Source organism: Triticum aestivum, chromosome 4A (assembly GCF_018294505.1).
Source record: "Triticum aestivum cultivar Chinese Spring chromosome 4A, IWGSC CS RefSeq v2.1, whole genome shotgun sequence".
In the NCBI taxonomy this organism is placed as follows: Eukaryota; Viridiplantae; Streptophyta; class Magnoliopsida; order Poales; family Poaceae; genus Triticum; species Triticum aestivum.
The window spans coordinates 730091750-730106834 of record NC_057803.1 but is presented as its reverse complement, the minus strand read 5'-3'; positions in this window follow the sequence as shown (position 1 = coordinate 730106834).

Genomic DNA, 15085 nt, shown 5'->3' with positions numbered 1-15085 from the left:
CTCCAATTCCATCTTCTCCCCCTCAATTCTTTTCGATTTTTCTTTCAAGTACTCGTTTTCTCTTTCAACTAAATTTAACCTCTCGACAATAGGGTCGGTTGGAATTTCCGGTTCACATACCTCCTAGATAAAAATATCTATGTCAACTTGATGGGCATAATTTGTCATAAACACAAAATGCAACAAATAGTTTTAAAAGAGAATATACCACATCCGAATCATAACAAGGACGAGGGCCGACGGGGACGGATATCAAAACCATGGCACTATGTATAACAAACAACGTACGGGTAAGATAATTATACGAGTAACTATATATCCAAATCACACAAACATCAATTTTTTATATAAAATTTCATGAACAAGAGGCTCACCACAAGGTGGTGCCGGCGACGGGACGGTGCGGGCGATCGACGGTGGTTACGACAGAGATTTAGAAGGCACTAAGTAAAACACACCTACATATGCAAACTAAGTGTTATTTTGACCTCAAATTGCATATAAATCAAATACTACCACATATAATTCCTCCCAAATTACTAAAACCCACAATTAATCACTATATAAACCAATGCAAGAGCTAATCTAGCAATGAGAGATGAAAGGACAAAGTTGCTAACCTTGGTGATCATTTGAATGGATGGGGGCCTGCAAATCTTGACAAATTTAGGGCAAATTTTGTGATGAACTCGAGAGGAAGAAGGGAAGAACAGAGGAGAGAGAGAGGGGAAAGGGGGAAGAACAGAGTGCGGGTGGACGAAGGGTTTATATAGGACGACCTTTAGTACCGGTTCGTACCACGAACCGGTACTAAAGGTGCTGGAAGGGCCCCACTCTGACAACATCCTGCCACCACTTTTTTTAGTACCGGTTCGTGGCACGAACCGGTGCTAAAGGCCACGAACCGGTACTAAAGAGCTCCTCCCGCCTAGCCGTTGGAACCGGCACTAATGGACACATTAGTGCCGGTTCTGTTACAAACCGGGACTAATGTGTCTCACATTTGACCCTTTTTCTACTAGTGTAACTATCTTGGGCGTTATGTTAGAATTGCTTTTGATTTTGCTTAAGTACACATTTTGTTCATCTTGGTGCGGTACTGTTCATACGAAGGGATTGGTGTTCTTGGTTGGTTTTCCTTTGTTTGTTGATGATTAGTTTTTTGATTTTATAGTAGGTTCTTTGTTGTTGTGGGCATGTATTGGCCTTTTACACTTGTTCCTGCTGAGGTGTGTCGGCAGAATCGGTTGAGGAGGTGGATGTTGCGACAGCCGCATTTGTTTGGTTAGATAGCTGTCTTTTCTATGCTTTTTGATTTTATTGTAGGGGTTGTTTTATTTGCTTATTTGTAAGACCAATGTATTGAGTTGTAGGTGTGGTTGTGAGGTGTGATGTTGGCGACGCGCCGTATCCATACAGAGGGGCTGCTTTCCGATCTGGAGATGGTGTGTTTTGTGCTTTTTGTTGTTTGAGTGTTTGGCTTTGTGTCTCTTCTATATGGTTTTTGCTTACTCCTTTTTTGGTGTTGTTTTGGTAGGACGGAGGGGCAAGAAGCTTCTTGGTATGTGCTTTTCTTTTTGCGTTTGTTGGTTTATTGAGCTTTTTGTATGGGTGGGACGTTTCAGCATTTGTGATGTTGTGCTTCTGTTATGTGGATTCTCCTGCTACGGTTGTTCCTGTTGTTTCGGTTGTGCAAGTAGTTTCTTCTTCTACTCGTATTGGTATGTTCTTCTTCTTCTTCCTCTTCTTTTTCTTTTCCTTTTTTCAGTGCTTCTTCTGTTTATCAATATGTTTTTTCGTGTGTGTTAGATGAGGGAATTCGTTATTCCGGGCGTGCTGTCTGAAGAGGCACATCAAAACCGGTTGAAGAGGCGTATGTTGTGGAGGCCACATCTCTTTGGTTAGATGTTTGCTTTTGTTTGTGTTGGTGGTTGTGTTTGTGTTTTCTCCTTTTGGTGTTTGATGAGTTTTGTGCTTTAGATGAGGTCGGCGGAGCAGGGCTTGATGTTGATGGCTCAGGACAGTTGCCTAAGGAGTTTATTGCTCAGCTTAAAGGTGTGTTGGGCGTTATATTTCAGTTGGGGGTGTTTGTTTGTTATTGTTTTGTATTCTTCTGTTTTTTGTGCTGAATTTTGTTGCCATCTTTGTGTTGTTTTGTTAGGTAGCTATTCTGGCAGGTCGTATCATGGTGGTCTTGATTATGCTTGTGTCTATTGTGGCGCTCTGTTTTGGTATGCGGAAAGGTGTGTCTCCGGTAGTGCCATTACGAAGGGCCGCATTATGTATAACTTCTGTTGCAGGGGCGGTCGGGTTGACCTTCCAAAGTATAGGGAGTGGCCTTCTCCATTGTGTGACCTCGCGGTTTTTGATGGCGGTCCGTCGTCAATGGAATTTATAAGACTTATTCGCTCATACAATTATATGTTTGCTTTCACTTCTATTGGTGTGGATGTGGATAAGAGTATAAATACAGGTTCTGGGCCTTATGTGTTTAGAGTTAATGGTGTGGTGTTGGCTCGCTTGTGCCCTAGGAGGGCGTCCGTCCTCGATATGCACAACTTTATGTTCATGATACTGATCAGGAGCTTGATCATCGTCTTAACATTTTTAATTCGGATGGCAAGCGCGCTGCTTCTGCTGATCGAGATGTTGTTGCTGAATTGCTTGCTATGCTTAATGAGCATAATGAATTGGTTAAGCAATTTAGGGTTGCGGCTCAGCGTGCGGTGTCGCATGAGTGTCCAGATTTGGCTGTTCGTATTATTGGTACTGGTTTTTCTGATCCTAGGGTGTATAGTCCCCCGACATCATCTGAGTTAGCTAGTCTTATCGTAGGTGATCTTACGGTTGATAGATATAAGTTTGATATCATTGCTGAGACAGTGGATAGTCTGTTGCGACGGATTTGTCCTTTGCATGTGCGGTTGATGGCGCTTCAGTATCCCTTGTTATTTCTTTATGGAGAGAAGGGGTTCCATTTGGGTATTAATTATAAGGTCCTTGATGATCGGCCTGTTGGTGGGAGGGATACGGTTACCATGCTGGAGTATCATTGTTATAGATGTCACTATAGGCCGGGTCAACCTAACCCTTATAGTTGTGTTGGTAGGTTGTCAGAGCAAGCCATGGTCGATGCTTATTCTTGTGTTGAGGCTGATAGGCTTACTTATGTTGTTAACAATCAAAATAAGCTTAGAAGTTCGACGTACCAAGGATTGTCTGATGCTATTGGTGAGGGTGTGGCAACGGGCAAAAATGTTGGAGTTAAGATGTTGCATCCTGCAAGTTTTATTGGGTCACCCAGGTATATGGCGCAAAATTATCATGATTGTATGGCGATTTGTCGAGCTTATGGTGCTCCTGATTTATTTGTTACTTTCACATGCAATCCTAGGATGAGATCACAGAGGCATTACAACCTGGTCAGTACACTGCTGATAGATCGGATATAGTTTCAAGAGTGTTTAATATTAAGCTGGATGGGTTATATACGGATATTAGGAAAGGGAGGGCTTTTGGTCGTGTTAAGGCTGGTGAGTGTCTTTTTTTGTTTGTCTATATCTCAGGTTTAGAGTCTTTGTTGTTCTGTTGCTTATCTTTGGTTTTGTTGTTCTGTTTGTAGTTGTGTATACTGTTGAGTTTCAGAAAAGAGGTTTGCCCCATGCTCATATGCTTGTTTGGTTGGATTGTGCATCGCGTGCTGAGATGGAGACTTCTCCTAAGGCAACAACAGCATTTATCGATAATTTTGTGTCTGCTGAGCTGCCTGATGTGTTTGTTGACCCTTTGGCATACGCATTAGTAGATGAATTTAGGGTTCATGGTCCGTGTGGGCGTATGAATGTAGGCTGTCCATGCATGAAAGGTGGGGTTTGTTCTAAGAGATTTCCCAAAAGTATTGCTGATATTACGTATATTGATAGTGAAGGGTTTCCTGTTTATAGAAGGCGTGATGATGGTCGGTTTGTGATGAAAGGTGTTCACCGTTTGGACAATAGGTGGGTTGTGCCGCATAATGTACAGCTTCTGAAGAAATATCAGGCTCACATAAACATAGAGTGGTGTAATAAGACCCATTTCGTTAAGTATTTGTCTAAGTATATTACAAAGGTTGGTGATCGGGCGAGAGCCAGAATGGAGGTTCTGCCTAGGAGAAGTAGGCCTACGCCTGCAGAGCGAGCTGGCATCACGCCACGGGCGTTGCAGGGCAGTGGCACAAGCCTTCAGTCTTCGGCGTCCGGGGTGTTGGATCCTCAGTCTTCAGTTGAGGATTCCCAGTCTTCACGAGCTGCTGAGTGAATTGCAGAAAACCACCACATTGAAGCCTAGGGTTGCAGAAAAGACTCTTCTACTATTTTGTGCCAGAAAACACTGATTTCGCGCCTAATCATTTGTAGAAAACACCTAACCGTCTGTTAGGGCATTTTAACCTCTATTATGACAGGTGGGGCCTTGTTTCTTCTACTTGGCGTCACGGCCGGCAGCTGACGCCGTCTAACGGCGTGACTGCCGCTACTGCTCCACCGTGTGGGTAAAAACTGGATCGATCCAGCTCTCTCCTCACACTCTCTCCTCTGCCTCGCCCTCTCCTTACTCTGTTCTTCTCCCCCGGCGCCGCCACACCGCCGACCGCCGTTCTGCTGCTCCCAGGTGCCATGGTGTCGTGGAGCGACGAGACCAGTGAGGATTCAGTCCTGAACATCTCCTCCTCCTACGATGGCATCATCAAGGTTAGTTCGTTAGATAGCTAGAGCTAGGGTTAGGGTTAGTGAAATGGGGATTTTTCACTGAGCTCGATCTGAACCTAGCCTTCTCTTTGCTTGCTCCCGCAGCTTCCAGCTACGATGCACGATCCGAATTTCAATGGCACAGACGCAGATGTGAATGTTTTGTGTGAACACGGTGAGCCGGCTGAGCGCTTTGTTGCATTTGAAGGGATGCACACGGGCAGGAGGTTTCTTGGATGTGGTAAAAAGGTATGATTCACATCCTGTGTAAAGGAAGTTGTTTGCTTAATGTTTTGTTTATCAAGCTGTTAATATTTTTTTAGCTTGGTCTTTGTTTAGCTTGTTCTGACATGCCTTGTCATTAGTGGAATGTACACATTGTTTATAATGGCAGTGCTAACTCCTTTGTGTCTCAAGTTGTTAAGCTTGGTTAAGTTCTTTTTCTTTGTTTAATTTGCTTTAGCCACTGTGTTGGAGTGTGTTCTCATTAGTGGATGGTAGTATTTGTTTATTATGGTCAGTGCTTAATGACTTGTTTACTTGTGTGGGCATTGTTTATTTGTGTGCTTTATGGTAAGGAACCTGTCAGTGCTTCGTGACTTGTTTATTTGTCTGTTTAACATTGCACATATTAGATACCTGAACCTGTTGGTTTGATGATACCTGAACCATAATTAATTATTTCTTTTATTGTTTATAATACATGAAGGCCTAAACTGTGGAGTAGTTCAATGGATTGATTTTGAATGGCCAGACTCTATGGAGAAGGCATTGGCCAAGCTATGGGATATGTATGAGGAGATTAAGTCAGCTAGGACCAATGACAATCCAGAGAGTTCATTTGCAATCCACAACCGGACAGAAGAGAAGAAGAAACTACAGGAGAATTTTGACAGTTTGTATGCTGATGTGAATGCTCTTTTGAATGCTCTTTTGGATGCCCAGCATACATTTCTAATAATTAAAATCAATAACAAACTGAAGTATATACAATGCACAAATAAATATTAAAAATTACTAGGTGAAACTGATACATATTACTAAAAAAATTCAGTTAAGTTCATGCATACAGTTTCAATATTCAGTTAACTATTCAATGCATATTCAGTTAACTATTCAGTGCATATTCAGTTAAATATTACACTAAAAATTCAATTAAGTTCATACATACAGTTTCAATATTCAGTTAACTATTCAGTGCATATTCAGTTAACTGAAATCTTTTGAACACTAAAAAATTCAGTTAACTACAGTGCATAATCAGTTAAATATCAGTTAACTTAGTACACTATACACTATATACAGTGCATATTCGGTTATCTATTGACACTAAACAATATTCAGTAAACTGAAAACCTTTTGTACACTGAGAAAATTCAGTTAACTTCATACACTGAAGCAAATTCATCTAACTGATAGGATACATATCAGAGGTTAGACTACAAACAATAATGACCTACAGTTCATTCAAATCGAAGCCTAACTATTGAACTATGAGAAATTGAACCCTAACCCTAGAATCCACAGTAAAAGAGGGGGAGAACTTACTCAACGCCACCAAATGCAGAAGCCCATTGATGGCTACCCGTCGGAGTAGCTTGCACAGCACGGGCAAGAGCGCCGGCGGCGCGGTACTCAAGCGACGGCGACGCCGCTCTCCTCTTCGGGGCCCGACTAGGGTTTGAGCTGCCGCACACCTCCTCCACTTCGATCGATTCGCCGCAGGGAAGCAACCCTCCGCTGCAGCCTCCATCCACTCCCCCGCCGGCGGCACCCACTCCCCCGCCGTCGTCAGGGCTCGCAGTCACCATGGAGCACGGGGAGAAAGAGAGACAGAGGAGAGTAGAGTGGTGAAAGGGGGAGAATGAAGTGGATAAGGGACCCGTGTTGTTTTGACCGAGACGGCGCGTCCGTTGCCACTGTAGTACCGTCAGACGGCGTGAGCTTGTGGGTGCTACGCCACGTCCTCAAAATCGGGCCCCACCTGTCATAATAGAGGTTAAAATGCCCCAATAGACGGTTCGGTGTTTTCTGCAAATGATTAGACGCGAAATCAGTGTTTTCTGGCATAAAATCGTAGAAGAGTCTTTTCTGCAACCCTAGACTTCAATATGGTGGTTTTCTGTAATTCACTCCGAACTGCTAGAAATGAGGTGGATGAGTATATTAACTGCCGATATTTGTCATCGTGTGAGGCTATTTGGAGGTTATTTTTGTTGCCGTCCGGCCATCAGGCGCTTACGGCAGATCGACTAACATTGAAAGACACGACAGCGACAAAAACGACATACCAAAAAAAAAAAAGACCAAAACAGCAAACTAATTCTATATACTTAAGAAGTTCATCCCCACTACTTGATTTATCTCAACATGCAGCATAGGTACATCAGCGTTCAACCATATCCAGCCACGTCAGACTCAAGGCCACCACCAAGCAGCTCACCACGTTAGCATTTTTTAACAAAAAAATCATGTAATTCTACTCTCTGGAAACCGAAGAGGCCTCTTTGGTCTTCCGTAACCGAAGAGTCGCTGTACTAACTAATAAAGAAGCCCGACGGAAGCCCATCCCTACATCTCTTTGCATCTCTTATTCTTCCTCTTCCCCGTATCGTCGCAGCAGACAGGGCGGCGCACGCCGTACCCACAGCAGATCCGGTGCAGGCCGCCAGTGCCTCCGGACCAGAAGGATTTAGCCCCAGGGATCCAGTCGCACCGGCCAGATCCGCCGCCGAGGGGACGACCTACACCACCGCCCCGCTACCCTGCATCCTCGACGCCCGACCCAGACCACCTCGACGACTCTGCCTCCTCAAGGACGACCTCCACCATCGTCCTCATACCCCAGAATCGACGAGATATTTACAGAGATGCATCGTCTTATCCTCGGCTCCCCACCACCCGTCCAATAAAAAAACTGGATTGCTCAACCGCCGGCCGTCGGGCCGGCCGCGCTGCCAAGCCGCCACAACCGCTTCGTCAATCCACACAAGGTCTCCTGCCTCCCCCAGCCGTCCGTACAACCGCCAGCAGCCCACTTTGGAAGCCGTGCTGCTCCTGTTGACGCCACTGCAGCCGCCTCGCCGTGCCCCCAAGCGACGATACGCCTCCGGCCACCCTGCGGAGAGAGACGTCGTCATCTGTTACACATGCTCTATCTAGGTTGTGGATTTTTTTCTCCCTGTTGATTATTTCCTCATAATGAAGCGTCACCACTGAAATTTCTTTTGTGTGTAATCAAAGATTGCTTAGATTAGTTCCTTATACATAATGTTCCAGTTTCTCTTCTGTTCTTATAATCGACCTATTCGTCATGCAGATCCATTTCCTTCCTTTACTTTTGCTGTTATGGATGACCCCGTGTACCTTCATCTCTTAATTTAGAAGCAGACTGCATGCCACCGGCAATATGACAATTCTTATTAAATCTACCCCGCGGAGGTAGGCACCGATATGCGTCCACCTGTGATTGAGCTTTCAAACCATGCTATATTCTAATTTCTTCCCCTTTTCCCTTACTGTTGTTCATTGGGATTGTCCCATCTACATGCCCTTTTGATTCTCTTCAACCATCTGGTCCCCCTAGATGTAGGCATTGATTCTTCTTGCTGCATTTTAATTCTTCTGCTGATATTAAAACTATCACTGTATGATGACATGTTCTATTGTAGATTTCTATACTACAATCTGGATGCAATAAAATGGCCGGTTTGTTTATGCTTGCAGCTATACAGTAGAGTCTAGACATTCTATTTTTGTATTTTACCCAAATCAGTATGGCCACACACAACACTGAAGAGGGATAACTTTCTTTGCTCCTGAATCAGCATCTCACATTCAAATGACTGACCAAGATTTTCTTACTCTTGAATCTGCCTAAGCTTTATCAGTGCTAACTTTAGTCACTTTCAGGTTTGATTTTAACTTCTAATGCATGTATTTAGTTTGCAAACACATTGTCCATGTATCATCCTTTTGGCAATATTTTCATTAGTATATGGTCACAGGCCCACAGTTGAGAGAAGACATGATAAGTGGGTGGCTTAAATATGAATGACATAAAAATGAATCATATATAGCCCACTTCGGATAAGTTAAGAGTGCATGCATTTTATTCATTTGAGACTATAAGTACATGTTCGGAATTCGTATGGCGATTCAGCCTCTAATACTTTATGATAAGCATCCAAATGAAAAAGGAAGTGAGGACTTGCGTGATTATTCCAGTTCTATAAACAGAACATTAAGCGACAATTTTGAATGAACAGAAAAGGGTTGATAGCTGCAAGGTCGAACAGAAAATAAACTCCACATGGCAAGTTTTAATCCCATCGGAACATACCATAAGGAGGAAACAGAACATGAATCAGTTAGAGCTAACTGAATAGTAGATTACATAACACTGAAATAGAGGCCTAGGATTACTTCATTATCGCTATACTGTGAACGGAATGTTCTAGCAATAACATGGTTTATTTTTTTTTTGATTGCAGGTATGTAGTTAGGCATTCTTTCTATCGTTCCCAAATCAATATGACCTCACAGAACAATGGTGGCCGACAACCTTCATTGTCCTTTAATAAGGAGCCCACATGCATCTGATGGAAGAAGATTTTTATCTACTCTTGAATCCATGTTTATCATAGCAACACTTCAACCACTAAGTAAATGTACAATGTCCCTCAAAGGCTCCTCAAACCAGTCAGTAGTAACTGAAAATTTTGCTAGCCTAGCAATTTCATGAGCCACCTTATTTGCTTCCCTATTACAATGTTCAAATCTAACAAGCGGAAAATCACAAGCTATGAAATAGTAATCATCGAACACTGCCGCCGCCGCTCCTGCCGAATGTCCTCCATTTTCCATTATTTCAATCACCTCCGTATTGTCAGAATTAACGACAAGACGATTGCAACCCGCCTTTTGTGCAAGGAATAGGCCGAATCTAAGAGCCAAAGCTTCTGCTGTTAATACGTCAGCACACCACTCAATCCTCCAGTTTCCACCAACAATGAATCTTCCATTATCATCTCTGAGAACAGCTCCAGCTGTGCCCCTAAGTAAATCATGGTCATAAGAGGCATCAATATTAAGCTTAACAAAACCCATAGGAGGTCTTGTCCATCCTCCTGATTTAGTAGTTGCCTGAGGGGAGTGTGCATTAACATAGTTAAGCGTTATAGCCCGGGCACCCATGGAAATTTGGTTTGCATCTTGAAACTTTCCTTCATGAACCAGTTTGCGTCTATCCCACCATAAATACCAGGCTGTAACAGCGATCAGTTCACGTGCTTTTGGAGAACCCATTATCGCTAATTCTTGTTTTGGCATAAGTAGTAAGAATTCCAAAACCGCCTCTCCCGCATGATCAGTAGCACAAGCTTTATTGATCACCTCATGTAATCCTAACTTGCCCCATATCTCTTTTGCCTTTTGACACATGAATGAAACGTGTTTTGTATCTTCTGCCCCCTTCGAGCATGATGGGCAATTGGGTGATACTTTCATGTGCCTATTCGCAAGCGTAACACTTCAACCACAATGAAAGCATCTGCGCCGTGACATACTACAGATCATTTCATGTCATTACAAAATAACATGTCCATGTAAAATGCATATTTTGCTCGCACCTCTTACACCTATGTAATTATGCAAATGTTTTGTCTCTCCAACATATGTTTTTGATACACTAATAGCTCAGTACAGGCCGGTATAGCTAATTTTGAACTTAGTTTCCTTTTCGTTCAGAATAATGTTTGTCAATCCTACCTGATTAGCTTTCTCATCTGTAAACTGTAATACCATAGATTTTATATCTCCATTCATATCCATTAAATCCATGGACAATGCTACCTCCCAATACAAAGTCTTCAGGAACAGTAGTTTGAACAAAACTACGTGCAATCTTACTATGTGCAAAACTGCAGAGATGCAAGATGCTCTCTGAATTTTACCTCACTATTTATTATGAATGCTTAGACATCTATTTGCTTTGGATTTCCTAAAAGGGGCAAGAGGCTCACCACTACATGTAACCATAAATCCGTTTATGCTACTTATGTTCAGTTTTACTTCTCATTCTCACTAAGATATATCACAACCAATTCCCGCAGCAACGCGCGGGGTATCATCCAGTACAGAACAAAAAACCAAAACGAACCGACAGAAAAACGGGCGCAGCGCAAGCGCGTGTATCCCTCTAGTTTACTCTATGTGAAAGCACATATTTCTTCTCGGAAAAAAAATGATACTTCCAAAAGGACCATGGATTTGCTTCCGCGAGCTCGATAAAAAGGGAAAAGTACACGTTGTGCTTCCAAAAATAGTGAAAAGCTGCAATACATGCTTCCGGGCTGCCCTTTTTTCTTCTTTTTTTGTAATCGTATTTTTATGTGAACTGGATTTTTCAGTTTTTCTTATTTTTCTTTGTTTTTTGGTTTTCCGTGATTTTTCTTTCATTAAAACTTATCAACGTGAAATCTAGTTTTGAGTAACTCGACGCGAGAAATCAAACAGTGTAAACGGTTCGGTACTCAGACGCATGGTTCAAGAGATAGAACATCTTGAAAAATTAATCCATGAAAAAAAGGGAAACTCCATTGCGACCAGTGACGCACATGAGTATGTTGTTTGTCAAATCAGGGAAGGTGAGTGAGTAAGCGTTGCAAGGGGTATCACTTAACTAGTGATTTCGTTATTTACGTGCCAAATACATGGGGTGCATCTCTCTAAACATAACAGCGCATGCCATCAGACTAGACAATGTATGTAGATTGTTTTTGGTTTCGGGAATCTTTCTACAAGATTTCAACCGGTTTTTCTGCCCAGGTTTTCACTGTTTTATCTTCTCTCTTTTTTTGAACTTTACTCTAGTTTTTCAACATTTTGTTTTTTATTTATTTTCTTTCAAAAAAATCATGAACACTTCTTAGAGCCATGATTTCGGTCACCATGAAGCATCCAATTTGCACGCCCTCTCTGGAGCCAAATTTTTTCCTCCTGATCTAGCAAGTTTTCAAACAAACCTTGTATCTCCTTTTGTTTCGCACTACTTTCAAGACTATATGGGCCGCATCTTAAATTCTCCAGTTCTCTTAAATTTTTAATATTTTTGGGACCTTGGAGAACATCTTTGTCCAACTATGAAGGTCTGCTTTGACCGCACATGTACGGTGAGTTGAGGAAGGACCTAGGCCAGCCAACTTAGCTCCATTCTTGGTTGTGGTCAATTTTTCTGAAATTGTTTCTTCCTTGAGCCACTTAGCTTCAAACAGGTGGCCACTGGATGATCTATAACTGAAGCCCTTCATGATAATCAATGTCAAGAATAACCATCAGGTGAGAATTAGCTGTTGGAAGTGTTGGGGAACGTAGCAGAAATTTAAAATTTTCTACGCATCACCAAGATCAATCTATGGAGATTCTAGCAACAAGAGAGAGGGGAGTGTATCTTCATACCCTTGAAGATCGCGAAGTGGAAGCGTTACAAGAACGCGGTCGGTGGAGTCGTTCACGAAGCGATTCAGATCGCGGCCGAATCCGATCTAAGCACCGAACAACGGTGCCTCACGCGTTCAACACACGTACAGCCCGGGGACGTCTCCTCCTTCTTGATCCAGCAAGGGGAGAGGAGAAGTTGAGGGAAAACTCCGACAGCACAACGGCATGGTGATGATGGAGCTCGTGGTTCTCCGGCAGGGCTTCGCCAAGCACTACGGAGGAGGAGGAGGTGTTGGAGGAGGGAGAGGGCTGCGCCAGGGGAAGGGTGCGGCTGCCCTCTCTCTCCCTCACTATATATAGGGGGAAGGGAGGAGGGGGAGGCGCCCTAGGGTTCCCTAGGGGAGGGGCGGCGGCCACAGGGGAAACTCTAGATGGGTTTGGGTGCCCCCACCCCCTAGGAAACTTGCCCCCCAAGCCGGGAGGGGCGGCTGCCCTAGGGGTGGCGCCCCCACCTCTCCTGGTTACGTGAGATGGGGTGGGAGGGGCGCTCAGCCCCTTAGTGGGCTGATGTGCCCTCTCCCCTTGGCCCATAAGGCCCCCCAATGCTTGCCGGGGCCTCTGAAACCCCTTTCGGACACGCTGGTCATCACCTGGTACCCCCGGAACAATTCCGGACTCCAATACCCTTCGTCCAATATACCGATCTTCACCTCCGGACCATTCCGGAGCTCCTCGTCATGTCCGGGATCTCATCCGGGACTCCGAACAACCTTCGGTAACCACATACTATTTCCCATAACAATTCTAGCGTCACCGAACCTTAAGTGTGTAGACCCTACGGGTTCGGGAACCATGCAGACATGACCGAGACGTTCTCCGGTCAATAATCAACAGCGGGATCTAGATACCCATGTTGGCTCCCACATGTTCCACGATGATCTCATTGGATGAACCATGATGTCAAGGATTCAAGCAATCCCGTATGCAATTCCCTTTGTCAATCGGTATGTTACTTGCTTGAGATTCGATCGTCGGTATCCCAATACCTCGTTCAATATCGTTACCGGCAAGTCACTTTACTCGTTCCGTAATGCATGATCCCGTGACTAACTACTTAGTCACATTGAGCTCATTATGATGATGCATTACCGAGTGGGCCCAGAGATACCTCTCCGTCTCACGGAGTGACAAATCCCAGTCTCGATTCGTGCCAACCCAACAGACACTTTCGGAGATACCCGTAGTGCACCTTTATAGCCACCCAGTTACGTTGTGACGTTTGGCACACCCAAAGCATTCCTACGGTATCCGGGAGTTGCACAATCTCATGGTCTAAGGAAATGATACTTGACATTAGAAAAGCTTTTAGCAAATGAAATACAACAATAACCATTTTATTATTGCCTCTAGGGCATATTTCCAACAGTCTCCCACTTGCACTAGAGTCAATAATCTAGTTCACATCACTATGTGATTGTAATGAATCGACACCCATGGGGTTTGATCATATCTCGCTTGTGAGAGAGGTTATTAGTCAACGGGTCTGAACCTTTCAGATCCGTGTGTGCTTTGCAAATCTCTATGCCATCTCCTAGATGCAGCTACCACGCTCTATTTGGAGCTATTCCAAATAATTGTTCTACTATACGAATCCGATTTACTACTCAGAATAATCCGGATTAGTGTCAAAGTTTGCATCGGCGTAACCCTTTACGACGAACTCTTTTACCACCTCCATAATCGAGAAAATTCCTTAGTCCACTAGTTACTAAGGATAAGTTTGACCGCTGTCCTGTGATCTATTTCTGGATCACTCTTGTACCCCTTGACTGACTCAAGGCAAGGCACCCTTCAGGTGCGGTACACAGCATAGCATACTATAGAGCCTACGTCTGAAGCATAGGGGACGACCTTCATCCTTTCTCTCTCTTTTGCCGTGGTCATGTCTTGAGTCTTACTCAATATTCACACCTTATAACACAGCCAAGAACTCCTTCTTTGCCGATCTATTTTGAACTCCTTCAAAATCTTGTCACGATATGTATTTATTTGAAAGTACTATTAAGCATTTTTGATCTATCCTTATAGATCTTGATGCTCAATGTTCAAGTAGCTTAATCCAGGTTTTCCATTGAAAAACACTTTTCAAATAACCCTATATGTTGTCCAAAAATTCTACATCATTTCTGATCAACAATACGTTAATAATATATACTCATCAGAAATTCTATAGTGCTCCCACTCACTTCTTTGGAAATACAAGTTTCTCATAAACTTTGTATAAACCCAAAATCTTTGATTATCTCATCAAAGCATATATTCCAACTCCGAGATGCTTACTCCAGTCCTTAGAAGAATTGCTGGAGCTTTGCATACTTGTTAGCATCTTTTAGGATTGACAAAACCTTTTGGTTGTATCACATACAACCTTTCCTTAAGAATATCATCGAGGAAACAATGTTTTGACATCCTATCTGCAAGATTTCATAAATCATGCAGTAACTGCTAATATAATTCCAACAGACTCTTTAGCATCGCTACGAGTGAGAAAGTCTCATCGCAGTCAACTCCTTGAACTTGTCGGAAAACATCATAACGACAAGTCGAGCTTTCTTAGTGGTGACACTTACCATCATTGTCCGTCTACCTTCTGAAATCCATCTGTACTCAACAGCCTTACGACCATCGTGTAGTTCTGCCAAAGTCTACACTTTGTTTTCATACATGGATCCTCTCTCGGATTTTATGGCCTCGAGCCATTCATCGGAATCCCGGCCCACCATCGCTTCTCCATAGCTCGTAGGTTCATTGTTCTCTAGCAACATGACCTTCAAGACAGGATTACGTACCACTCTGAAGCAGTACACATCCTTTTCGACCTACGAGGGTTTGGTAGTGACTTGATACGAAGTTTCATG